Below are 14,002 nucleotides of genomic sequence, written 5' to 3'. Positions count from 1 at the left end.
CTGCGTTCCAGCTGCGTTCCAGTCACTCAGGTTCCGGGAAGTGACGTAGTGTGCATGGCTCCGTCGTACGCATTTCGTCATTGACGTCCTCAGCGACGGTGCAACACTACTGCACGCTACGTCAAGTTATAGGAGAACGACCAATATGTGTCCGGCCTCCAGTTTGAGGATTGGTCAATCAGTTTTAGTTGCCCGGTAGATTTGCCAGATTATATGTATCCCAAAAAACCCTACACCACAATAAGGATGAATACGGAACCAGCCCTATCTGATATACATATATTTAATACATCCATGGTTACGCTCTCCAATATCCATAATGTGGTAAATGTACATATAAAAGATGTTCACATAAAAGTTATAGGGTATATATAATATGTATATATAGAATGGGGGGGGGCTTAATACTTAGGTTCAGCGTCTATTCAGGGATAGGAGTTAAACTCATCATCTCCCTGCAGGGGTGATGGGATGCGGTGAGTGGGGACCCTTGAGAGGGACCACTTAAGTCACTTGGATATCCCTTGCAAGCACTCAAGTCACCTACGATTTGATCTTTACCTAATCCATAACCATATGTGGACTGTGTTTTCTATATACATTTTTTTACTATACAACTGTGCTCACATGGTGTTTTGGATTCTTGACACTAAACCCTTTATTAATTTTGGTTTTTGATTTTTATATATATTGGATATTTATTTATTTATTTTTTCTATAAGCACTGCTGGTCACTTATAATTCTTAGTGTGCTATTTATGCAACACATGGACTTAGCAAATTATATTCGCAATTAATACCCTTGGGATACATAAATAATTTTTATTTGTATTTATGCATCTGGATGCACGCAGTACATGCAATTTTATGGCAGATCTTTGGTTTTGTAATTTAGGAGCATATAATTTTCTCACATTTTTCTTATCATTCACATAACCTTTCAGGTTAAGTGTATCACTATTTTTACTACCTCTGTTCTTTACAATAAATATTGGGCACATTATCCAGGTGGCTGGTTAATGCACATATAGAGCTAGCCCCCACTATACCTTCCTACATCCCCCCTTTTTCATTTCATGCATGGGTAAGCGCCACACACCCCTAATTTTTAGTTTCTTTTGATTGTCTGGAGCTCTTCTTAGGGGAGCCCTAGTAGGGGAGGCAGCTACCTAACTCTCATTATTTTGTAGTCCACTTTCTATTTTAATTTCCTTTTTTTTCTAAGCGCGGCTACTTTCTTTATATCTGTCCCGCCGGGTATCGTACCTATTAATTTTAATGAGGATTGGGGATTATATCCTGTCCAAATTACCTAACAACTAGCTTCCTGACACTAATACTCAACAAGACAATACACTGGCACTCAACAAGACAATACACAGGTACTCGCAGACCTACATGCACTCACAGACCACTCGCAGACCTACGTGCACTCGCAGACCACTCGCAGACCTAGGTGCACTCGCAGACCTATGTGCACTCGCAGACCTACGTGCACTCGCAGACCTACGTGCACTCGCAGACCTACATGCACTCGCAGACCTACATGCACTCGCAGACCACTCGTAGAATTACGCGCACTTGCAGACCACTCGCAGACCTACGTGCACTCGCAGACCTACGTGCACTCGCAGACCTACATGCACTTGTAGCCCTACGTGCACTAGCAAACCTATGTGCACTCGCAGAACTACATGCACTCGCAGAATTATGTGCACTCATAGTCTGCGAGTGCACGTAGGTCTGCAAGCGGTCTGCGAGTGCACATAGTTCTGCGAGTGCACATAGGTCTGCGAGTGGTCTGCTAGTGCACATAGGAACTACGAGTGCACGTAAGTCTGCAAGCGGTCCGTGAGTGCACGTAGGTCTGCGAGCAGTCTTCAAGTGCACATAAGTCTGCGAGTGCACGTAAGTCTACGAGTGGTCTGCAAGTGCACTCGCAGACCTACGAGCACTCGCAGAACTATATGCACTCACAGAACTACGTGCACTCGCAATACACAGTACCTAATACACAAGTACTAACAATCCACACACACTACTCAGACCTGCTTCTGACGAAGGGACATACTGGAAAACCAGCATGCCAGCGCTGATCAGTGTGTCCTGGTGTGGGGGCGGTCCCCTGTTAGAACACAAAAGCACAGCAGGGGAGATCACTGTCAAAATATTGCTTGTGTTAGTATAGCGATTTGTAGTGTATACCACTCTCTATGGATGTAAAAGCTGGACAATGAAGAAGCAAGAGAGGAAAAGTATTTTTTCCTCTGAACTTTGGCGTTGGCAAAGAATTCCACTAATACCCAGGACAGCAAGAAAAGCAAATAAATGTTTTGTTTGACAAATCAAGCCCAGCCTTTCCATAGTAGCCAACATTGCAAAAAAAATATGTGGGGCACTTTTTTGGCTGTAGGCGGAGCCGTACAATAATTAGGGGGCGGGGCATTCATTTGTAGGCGTGGCTTAGCACAAAAATACTAGTGCGGTGCGCGAAGCGCAGCAAAAAATGGGCGTGGTTTACGTGAAATAGTGGGCATGGCTTAAATGGGCGTGGCTCAAAGAGGGTGTGGATAGAGTCTGAGATGAATGAGGGATGGAGAGGGAAAGGGGGAGAGGGAAAGGGGGAGAGAGGAATGACAGGACAGCAGCCCTAGATCCTACACAATAGAATTATGTGTATTCTAGAAAGTTTAACAATCAGCAGATAAAGATACTCCAAACACCTGGCGTTAACGCTTCAATCATCCCGGCACCATGATTGTTATGGTGTCAGGATGATTGAAGCGCATTATTTCTATTATTACATTGTAATATAACATTAAATCATTCAACTCACCGTAATGCCAAATCAGTGGGATCCCTGAGCGTGTCACCTGCCACGTCACCTGCCACCAGCAGAGTCCATCCTTGCATCAGGTGCTACCAGCAGAGTCTGTCCTTGCATCCGGTGCCCCTAGCAGGGTCCGTCCTCGTATCAGGTGCCCCCAGCAGAGTCCCTCCTTGCATCAGGTGCCCCCAAGCAGAGTCTGTCCTCGCATCAGGTGCCCCCAGCAGAGTCAGTATAGACCCCCTCAGTGCAGACCCCCCTCCATCAGTGCAGACCCCCTCAGTGCAGACCCCCTCCATCAGTGCAGACCCCCCTCCATCAGTGCAGACCCCCCTCCATCAGTGCAGACCCCCCTCCATCAGTGCAGACCCCCTCAGTGCAGACCCCCTCCATCAGTGCAGATCCCCCTCCATCAATGCAGACTCCCTCAGTGCAGGCCCCTCTCCGTCAGTGCAGACCCGCTCAGTGCAGACCCTCCTCCATCAGTGCAGATCCCCCTCCATCAGTGCAGACCCCCCCTCTATTAGTGCAGACCCCCCTCAGTGCAGCCCCCCCTCTATTAATGCAGACCCCCCTCTCCCTCTATTAATGCAGACCCCCCTCAGTGCAGCCCCCCTCTATTAGTGGAGACCCCCCTCAGTGCAGCCCCCCCATTAGTGCAGACCCCCCTCAGTGCAGCCCCCCTCTATTAATGCAGAACCCCCTCAGTGCAGACCCCCCTCTATTAGTGCAGACCCCCCTCAGTGCAGCCCCCCCTCTATTAGTGCAGACCCCCCTTAGTGCAGCCCCCCCTATTAGTGCAGACCCCTCTCAGTGCAGACCCCCCCTCTATCAGTGCAGACCCCCCTCTATTAGTGCAGACCCCCCCTCTATTAGTGCAGGCCCCCCTCAGTGCAAACCACCCCCTCCATCAGTGCCAGTGCAGACCCTTCCCTCCCATAACGCCCCCCACCACACATCCAGGAGCGGCCGGTGTTCTGCCGAGAAAGGTCCCCTCGGCAAGAAAGGACCCCCCTGTACTGCGCAGGCACAGCGCTTGCGCAGTACGAGCTGGCGGAAATAGCCGAGCTGAATAGCTGGGGAACTTTCTCGGCAAGACACCGGCGCTGTGTGTTCAGTGGAGAGGGGAGGGGCTGATCCGTGCAGCTAAAGAAGCCGATTCATTGGCTGCACGGATCGAGCCCCCTTCCTCTCTCCACTGAACACTAGGGGGAAGATCTAGCGGCAGCGCCGGCTGCCATTTTGCTGGAGCCAGCTGCTCCAAAAATTAAAAAAACAACATTCCCGATTTTCCTGATGGAAATCCCGATTCGGGACAGCCTCCAATCGGGACGAGGGTCTCAAAATCGGGATTGTCCCGGGAAAATCGGGACTGTTGGCAACTATGCCTTTCAATAGAAGCCCAGGTGACTAGGCTAAACCTGTTTTATATGTTGGCATATAAGAAGAACCAACGCACTGGAAAATGTGCACTCGCAGAACTACGTGCACTCGCAGACCGCTCGCAGACCTACGTGCACTCGCAGACCTACGTGCACTCTCACACCACTCGAAGACCTACGTGCACTCGCAGACCTATGTGCACTCGCAGACCTATTTGCGCTCGCAGACCTACGTGCACTCGTAGACCACTCGCAGACCTACGTGCACTCGCAGACCACTCACAGGACTATGTGCACTCGCAGACCGCTCACAGACCTACGTGCACTCGCAGACCACTTGCAGACCTACGTGCACTCGCAGACCTACATGCACTCGCAATACACAGTACACAATACGCAAGTACTAACGATCCACACACACTACTCAGACCTGCTTCTGACGAAGGGACATACTGGAAAACCAGCATCCGATAGGCTGCGAGCGCTGATCAATGTGTCCTGGGAGGGTCCCCTGTCAGAACACACAAGCACAGCATGGGAGATCGCTGTCAAAATATTGCTTGTGTTAGTACAGCGATTTGCCCATTTTGTTTGCTCAGCCCGCTGGTTTGATTGGAAAAAAAAAAAAAAAAAACTTGTAGTGTATACCACTCTCTATGGATGTAAAAGCTGGTCAATGAAGAAGCAAGAGATGAAAAGTATTTTTTCCCCTGAACTTTGGCGTTGGCAAAGAATTCCACTAATACCCAGGACAGCAAGAAAAGCAAATAAAAGGTTTGTTTGACAAATCAAGCCCAGCCTTTCAATAGAAGCCCAGGTGACTAGGCTGAACCTGTTTTATATGTTGGCATATAAGAAGAACCAACGCACTGGAAAATACAATTATGTTTGGTGTTGTACCGAAAAGAAGAGGATGACCAGCAATAAGGTGGATGCATAAAGTCACAGAAATATGTACAAAGATCCAAGACCCAAACAGACCACCAGTCTTTCTGAAGAAGAACTATCCATGTGCTCACTAGAACTTCACTGTACGTAATATTAATAATAATAATAACATCCATGGCACTCAGTTTGATAAGCATACTGGGCTTTCTAATAAGAAACTCCAGCACTGCCTGCACACTTGCTGGTCCTTTTATAAAAATGGTGGCATAGCATGTAGATTTCTCCCCATAGATGCTGGACAGACAAATATCTACCTGCCCTCTATTGAAACACATGAGCATATAGACCGGGTTGATTAACTAAAACTGGAGAGTACAAAACCTGGTGCAGCTCTGCATAGAAACCAATCAGCTTCCAGTTTTTTTTTTTTGTCAAAGCTTAATTGAACAAGCTGAAGTTAAAAGTGGGTTAGCTATCATGCAGAGCTGCACCAGATTTTGCACTGTACAGTTTTAGTAAATTAACCCCATAGTGACAGCAGGACACACAAACTCTCCTCTGCTCTATAGATGATTAAAAGATCAAGTTTACTTCCAGATTATTTTCCATCAAGCTGGAACATCTACATAGGTGATAACATATCTGAATCATTTAGAGGTCCGCTAATTGCATATCCCTGATTTAGATACTTATTGTTTTTGAGAAGTTCAAAAAACACCCAAAATAATTATACTATCTATGGCCACCGTTTAAGTGCTTATAAACATAAGACAATATTTGCCCAATTTGACTGTTAATGATTGGGTTGGGGAATGTTGTATGTCTGTAAACTGTCCCTGATACATTCTACCCAAGACTCCTTGAGGTAATGATCAAGAAGTTCTGATAGATTTTTGTACACAATCAGTATTGCTCCCCACAGCACACAGGTGGCACCTGCCCATATCTGATGGGATAATGCATTGTTGTACAATAATTTTTTTTATTAGAATCGCTCGGTGGTTAGATTGTGCTTGAATTGTTGCCCCTAATCTACAGTCTATAGGCACCTTTGGTCAAATGTTGCCCTCTCTGCTAGAAGTCACTATTAGGTCATTGCACAGCACTTTGTACTTACCTCTCCTGCACTTCTATGCCACTTCAATCCACTGTCAGATTAACAACCAAAAGCCAAAAGGGAATTTCTGTGTCCCTCTATAATTATTTTCATATTTGGCCATTGCATATCAATCTCACATGATCAGACAACACTATGCCTAATTCCATAAACTGATGCGTTTCACCTTATAAAGAGCTTAGCTATACAGATACAACGATATTATGGCGATATAATGGTCTCACTTTCTCTGGCTTCATGACTAAGCCTTGGCAGTGCCATTCTGCTGTACTTTAAAAATACCCTTTGTGTCTCATAGACACTGAACTGGACAATGGTATCGACTTGAACTTAGCCATGGAGTCAAGAAAATCCTAGCAGCAGTAACAAAGTGAAACTACACCTATCAGTCATAACATTATCTTGTTAAAATGGCATCTCAGGGAGTAGGATAAATTAGACAGCAAGTGAACAAGTTGTCCCTGAAGTTAATGTGCTGAAAGCAGAAGAAATGGGCAAGCGTAAGGATATGTGTGTAATTGACAAAGGCAAAATTGTAATGGCTAGACGACTGAGTCAGAGCATCTCCAAAGCTGCACAAGAAAAACCTAACTACAACATATCCGTACCACAGTAAAAGTAGGATAAAATATACAAGTTTATTTGTACAAATGTTAAAATAATTGTGTTATGTTAAAAGATCTTAAGTGATACAGTTAATATAATAATAATAATAATAATAATAATAATAATAATAACAATAGTTTATTCATAAAAACAACACAATTATACAGCCAACAATTGTGACATCATGGGAGGAATGGATCCAAAAAGACTAACATACAGTATGTCCTGTCAAACCATGGAAAAGAACAATGTACTCCTCTATGTGTGCGTATTACTAATCCAATGATTGTATGAGCCAAGGTTGTCTACATCAGGTCCCCATTCTTTCGAATTACCCCCAAGAATGAAGCTATTCGAAAAATTTGGTCGCAGGGGGTTTCCTTCACTTGGACTCCTTCCTCCCACCTGTTGACTGCTTTACAGTCATCTCCAAAGCTGCAGCTCTTGTGTGATGCAAAAGTCAGAAACTACCAAAAGTGATCCAAGGAGCGAAAACCAACGAATCGGCAACAGTCATGGGCGGCCAAGGCTCATTAAAGCAGGTGGGGGGCAAAAGCTGGCCCATGAAGTCCGATCCAATAAAAGAGCTACTATAGCTCAAATTGCTGAAAACGTTAATGCCTATTCTGATAGGATGGTGTCAGAACACACAGTGCATCGCAGTTTGTTGTTTATGTGGCCACGTAGTCACAGACCAGTCAGGGTGCCCATGCTGACCCATGTCCCCAGCCACAAGTGCCTACAATAGGCATGTGAGCATCAGAACAGGAACACAGAGCAATTGAAAAACACATGGCCTGGTCTGATTAATTACAATTTCTAATACATAATGTGGATGACCGTACGCGTGTCTGTCGCTTACCTGGGAAGAGATGGCACCAGGATGAACTATGGGAAGAAGGCAAGCAGTGTCATACTTTGGGAAATGTTTGGAAAACATTGGGTCCTGCCATTCATGTGGATGTTAATTTGGTAGACATGTGCGGTTCGTTTTGTACGAATCAAAATTCGTACAAATTTCCGAAAATTCGTTTATTCGGAAGCATCCGAAATACGAATTTCTATGCTTCCGAATTGTATACAAAATACGAAATTTCGCTGACGAATTTTGGATCCAAATTCCGTTACAACGGAAACGTGACTGGTGTTTTGTTGACCAATCAGAGGTTTTCTTCTGCTGCTGAGTGAGGGTTGGGAAAATTACCTTTTTTAATATGGGAGTGGGAGACTGGTACTGGTAGTTGATGGGAGATTCAGAATCGGACAAAATAAGAATGTTCGTTAATATAGTTTTAGCATTGTCATAATAATTACGATTATTCGTTATGAGGAAGTTAAAAACCCAGGAAGTTAGCACAGCACAGGGATGGTGGGAGCCCCTCATAATGAGCATAGCAGGGGTACAGCCCCAGGAAGAACTTCCTCCTGGGTTTGTACCCCTGCTATGCTCATTATGAGGGGCTCCCACCATCCCTGTGCTGTGCTGACTTCCTGGGTTTGTACCCCTGCTGTGCTCATTATGAGGGGCTCCCACCATCCCTGTGCTGTGCTCATTATGAGGGGCTCCCACCATCCCTGTGCTGTGCTCATTATGAGGGGCTCCCACCATCCCTGTGCTGTGCTGACTTCCTCCCAGGGCTGTACCCCTGTTGTGCTCATTATGAGGGGCTCCCATCATCCCTGTGCTGTGCTGACTTCCTCCCAGGGCTGTACCCCTGCTGTGCTCATTATGAGGGGCTCCCACCGTCCCTGTGCTGTGCTGACTTCCTCCCAGGGCTGTACCCCTGCTGTGCTCATTATGAGGTGCTCCCATCATCCCTGTGCTGTGCTGACTTCCTCCTGGGGCTGTACCCCTGCTGTGCTCATTATGAGGGGCTCCCACCATCCCTGTGCTGTGCTATCTCCTGGGTTTTTACCCCTGCTGTGCTCATTATGAGGAGCTCCCACCATCTCTGTGCTGTGCTCATTATGAGGGGCTCCCACCATACCTGTGTTCCTCGGGGAAGTCAGCACAGCACAGGGATGGTGGGAGCCCCCATAATGAGCACAGCAGGGGTACAAACCCAGGAAGAAGTAAGCACAGCACAGGGATGGTGGGAGCCCCTCATAATGAGCATAATTAGTCCGATGACTGCCATATTGAGAAAGGTATTTTTTGCTTTTTAAATTCATCATAACGAACGTTCGTAATTGTTACGAAAAGTTAACAAACCTAGCGAAAATTTGTATTTTGTACGAATCCAATTTGAATTTCAGACACGAATTACGAAATACGAATTTGCGTCCGAAATTCAAATTGGATTCGTTTTGGCTGCAAAAGTGGGACCTACTCAATATTAGGTGGGTGGTCATAATTCCAGATCAAAATTATGTGGCGCTAGTCTAAGTATACTAACAAATGAGAAAAATATATGCTTCCTTACTGCTCAATAACCAAAAACTCTCAATAGACAATAATCACTTCACCCATTGGGGGGCAGCAAAATCAACAAGCTTTAGAATATTTTATTTAGGGTGGGTGAGGCCACCTCTTATGTAGGCAGCTTCTCTAATCGTTGTTTAGTGCCCGTGATCCTGTGAGAATTTGGTTGTGCGCATTAGTCTTTCATCACTTTTATTGGGTGGTCATAATGTTATGGCTGATCGTTGAAAATCAGAGATGGGCACAGAAGGAGCTTTTCAGGCTCATAAATGTAATAGCAGGCATTTTGTTGTGCCTGCTCAGGGGTAGGACTATTTCTTCTAAAAGCTTAAACAGAGTACAGTTTTTTTTAGCCACTTTAAGACCAGGCCTTTTTCTGACATTTGTTGTTTACAAGTAAAAATCTGTATTTTTTGCTAGAGCAGAGACCCTAGAGAATAAAGTGGCGGTTGTTGCAATATTTTATGTCACACTGTATTTGCGTGGCGGTCTTTTAAACGCAATTTGTTTGGCGTAAATATATTTTAATGAATAAAAGAAAAAAAAACAGTAACATTAGCCCAATTGTTTTGTATAATGTGAAAGATGATGTTACACCGAGTAAATAGATACCTAACATGTCATGCTTTAAAATTGCGCACGCTCGTGGAATGGTGACAAACCACGGTACCTAGAAATCAAAATTTTAAAGTACATTTTAAGGCGAGGCTTTAAACATTGTTGCAACTTACCTGATTAGAGTTACAGAGCAGGTCTTGCACTAGAATTATTGCTCTCGCTCTAACAATCGTGGCGATACTTCACATGTGTGGTTTGAACAGTGTTTACATATGCAGGCCCGACTTAGGTATGCACTCGCTTCTGCACGTGGGATGGGGCGCTTTAAAAAAAAATAATTCTTATTTATTTTACTTTTTATTTTTACACTGTCCCTTTAAATTTCTTTATTTAATCACTTTTATTACTGACAGCTCAAAAAGACCCTATATGTCTTATTTACCTCAAAGCAATAAGAAAAAGGAAATTTTGCCTTTAATTGTGAAAAAAAAATCATCCCTTTAAGGCTGAGAGGCGGAAGTGATGTCAGACGTCAGCCAAGTGAGGACTATTTCGCTCTGACTCAGCTTCCTGCCTAGCCATCGGCCGCACCAAATCAGTTCCCGGGTTACTTAACCACCAGAAAACAGCAGGGGAGGGGGGGCTATAAAAGTGAAACCGCCGCTGGGACCACTTTCATTTGAAAGCCTGCTGTAAATATACAGGGGTTATGGCAGCTGGCTTCTGCCATAACCCCTGTATTTAATGTCAAAGTAATGAGGTACATTTACAGTTAGCCGGTCGGCAAGTGGCAAGACATCACAGCATATTCAATGGTTAATGCCATGGCAGCATATCTCTATGTAAGGAAATTTTATATCGTAAAATACTGGTAAGGGAGCAGCTATTGTTGACCATGTATAGTGTCCTCCATGTTGTTTATTGTAATAATATAGCAAGCAATGCAAAAATCCCTATCAGACCACTCAGCTGAATACTTTTAGCATGCCATTACAAACATTGTGACGTCTGTAGCTGGGTGGAGGAGATCATGTTGCTCAGCAGTTTAAAAATCTGTTTTTAATGCAAATACACAGAGTCTCTCGTATTTGCATAATTTGCATAGCTTTGCATGGCTCTTATACAGACTCGATAATTCCTAGTACATGCACAGGAATTATTACCCTGTCTTTGTTAACCCTTTCACTGAAAAATGAGCAAAATTTAGAAGTACTGTACATCAACAGATACACGTATACTTTAAACATTAGAGATTAGACATTAAAGCAGTACTCCAAGCAAAAAGCATGCACATTTCTTTCATAATTTCTGATCGACTCAGTGTTAGCAGTGCTGCTTTATGCAATATTTGCTGCTGGTGTGGGAGCATGATATAAAAATGGTCACACACTGTACAACTTATGGCAGCCTTTCTCAACCTTACAACACAGAGGAACCCTTGAAATAACTTTCCAGTCTCAAGGGAACCCTGCTAAAAATTACTATATCTACGACTCACAAAACATAAGTGTGATGGTCAGTGGGAAAAATGCTCCTTATGCCTCGTAGACACGGTCGGATTTTCCGATGGAAAATGTGCGATCGGAGCGTATTGTCGGAAATTCCGACCGTGTGTAGGCTCTATCACACATTTTCCATAGAAATTTCCGACACACAAAGTTTGAGAGTTTGCTATAACATTTTCCGTACACAAATCCGACACACAAAGTGCCACGCATGCTCAGAATAAATTAAGAGACGAAAGCTATTGACTACTGCCCTGTTTATAGTCCCGACGTACGTGTTTTACGTCACCGCGTTCAGAACGATCAGATTTTCCGACAACTTTGTGCGACCGTGTGTATGCAAGACAAGTTTGAGCCAACATAAGTTGGAAAAAATCCATGGATTTTGTTGTCGGAATGTCCGATCAATGTCCGATCGTGTGTATGGGGCATTACACTTGTGGTCATTAGGAATAGATAGCTAAAAGGATCAATAGTGTCAGTGGGAACTTAGCTGAGAGGTAGAAATTGCTCATTGCTCAAGGAACCCTTAGCAACCTCTGGAGGAACCCTAGGGTTCCATGGAACACTGCCTTATGGTATCACCACCACTTATATCTTTTTCATGTTCTAATTCTTTACGCCCAACTCCTCCCTTAAAAATGCAAAATGAAACACCTCTGCCACTATATGTCACCAGCCTTCTTGGTGAATGATGTCCAGTTTAGTTGGGCTCTAAAGTGAGTTTGTGCTTTGCCTATGAGGACGAAGCAACAGGTTAAATGTATTGTAGACTTCCCCAGCAACTTATCTACTTTTTATTCCCTGCCACTCTGTATACCCACTGGGACTGGAATAAAAGGCCTTATATAAGATACAAATTGCCCAAATCAAAGCTTACAAATAGATATGGAGTTCCCTGCGTCATTTGGGAGAGCTACATGCCTGCCTTACCTGGAAGTACCTGGTATTTCCTTTTGTCTACCAGCTCTGAATGGAGCTGTGGGCAGGGCAGCCATCAGAAATTTTGGGGCCCCTTACACAGCTTTAGGCCTGGGCCCCCCCCCAGCCTGACCACCAAAATTACCCAGGGTCCAGAGTTTAAGGCATAGTTCACCGTTACCAAAAAACTGCCTCTGCAGATAAGGGATGTCTGTAAATAAAAACAAACTGTGCAGCTCTTACTAAAGATGAATAATACCCTTGCTATAGGTGTAGGCCATTTACACACCTCAAATATGGTTTGGCTCTGAAGAAGAAGGTGCTACCTTGGAAATGTGCCAGTCAGGGTCCCCTCGAACTCTGGAGTGCACTGTGTCTAGGACTGTTGAGCTATGGACGATTAGCTCAATGAGCGTTTATTACTGTATATACACGTTTGTGAGCAAGTTCTATGACTTCTTAGTAAATTCATACTGTGGGATATTGCACTAGGCTGGTGCGCCCTTTTGTGTTTGTTTCTTGTACATACTGTACCTCATGAAGCCTGACTGGAACACTCCCAGGACATTGCTAAGAGACGCCTAGTTGTTACTGCTCACCTTCACCATCACAGGAGGGCGCGCTTTCTCTGATTCAAACCCCCCACGTGCACATTCCTTTCCTGATACAGTAGTTCTAAACTCAGCGTCTGAGAGCTCACTCCTGTGGTGGTGAAGGAGACCAGTAACAACAAGGTGTCTCTTAGCATTGTTCTTAGCCATGTCCTAGAAGTTTTCCAATTAGGCTGCATGAGGTACATACAATTGCCTTCATCTATAGCAGGGGCACTATTCAACATTATTCAACTTTGGTCAAAGCCTGTGTAGCGCTGCTAGATTTTCAATCTACCGCTGATAGGTAAATTTTGTGGGTTGCTTGTTAGGTGAAGTTAGATTTGCCTCTGTTCCAGCTTGGCTGAGTTGCGTGTAGTTCCACGCTGTGCCGGTTGGTGTCGTTGTCACCATTCGTTGGTGTTGGAAAGGCAACGTGTTGAAGCGTAGGAGTGCTCCTCTGTCCCGGAGACAACTCGTGGAGGTGGTCCTCCGAGTTGCATTCTGGGAGAGGGTATTTATGGGACAGACACCATGTTTAGGGTTCGTTTCCAGCCACCTGCTGGCCCTCCTGGCCGACAGGCATGCATTAGGAGTACCACCTCGTGGTCCTCCGTTCGGGAGGCCCACACGGCTGCAGCGTGTGGGTGGGCCCAGAAGCCTGTCTGGGGCCTACCACAGCAGCAGAGGAATGGTCCTGAGCTGTCTATCCAGAGTGAAGAAGCTGGACAACCGAGGAGATCCCAGGGGAGGACCCGTCATGGAAGGATCATGCAGAGTGCTGGTCTGGAGAGGGGCCTGGTGACTCGGTTGGGGGATGTATCCTGAAGTAGTCTTACTGCATAGTACTGCCGGGTTGGCTTAAAGGTTCAAGTACTGTGTCTGACATTCATCGCAAACCAATACATCCTGTGGCAGAGGATCGTAAGGGTTTTATTCCAAACAAGTCTGTGGCAGAGACTTTTGTTCGTGCTATGTACTGGCTGCTAGGCAAGTGAGAGAGGCTTATCCAGGCGGGCAAAGATTGAATCCCACAAGGGGAGTGCATTCAACTACAAGTTGTCAATTCCAAAGGATGTTCTAAAGAGTACTAAGGAAAGGTATCTGAGCTTCCCTGCAACTTTCCTTCTGCCTCTTTCCTGCTACTTCCTTTATTACTTGTTCATTAAAGCATTGGAAAATATAC

Source organism: Aquarana catesbeiana, linkage group LG10 (genome assembly GCF_042186555.1).
Source record: "Aquarana catesbeiana isolate 2022-GZ linkage group LG10, ASM4218655v1, whole genome shotgun sequence".
In the NCBI taxonomy this organism is placed as follows: Eukaryota; Metazoa; Chordata; class Amphibia; order Anura; family Ranidae; genus Aquarana; species Aquarana catesbeiana.
Note: the sequence above shows the minus strand (reverse complement) of the source record.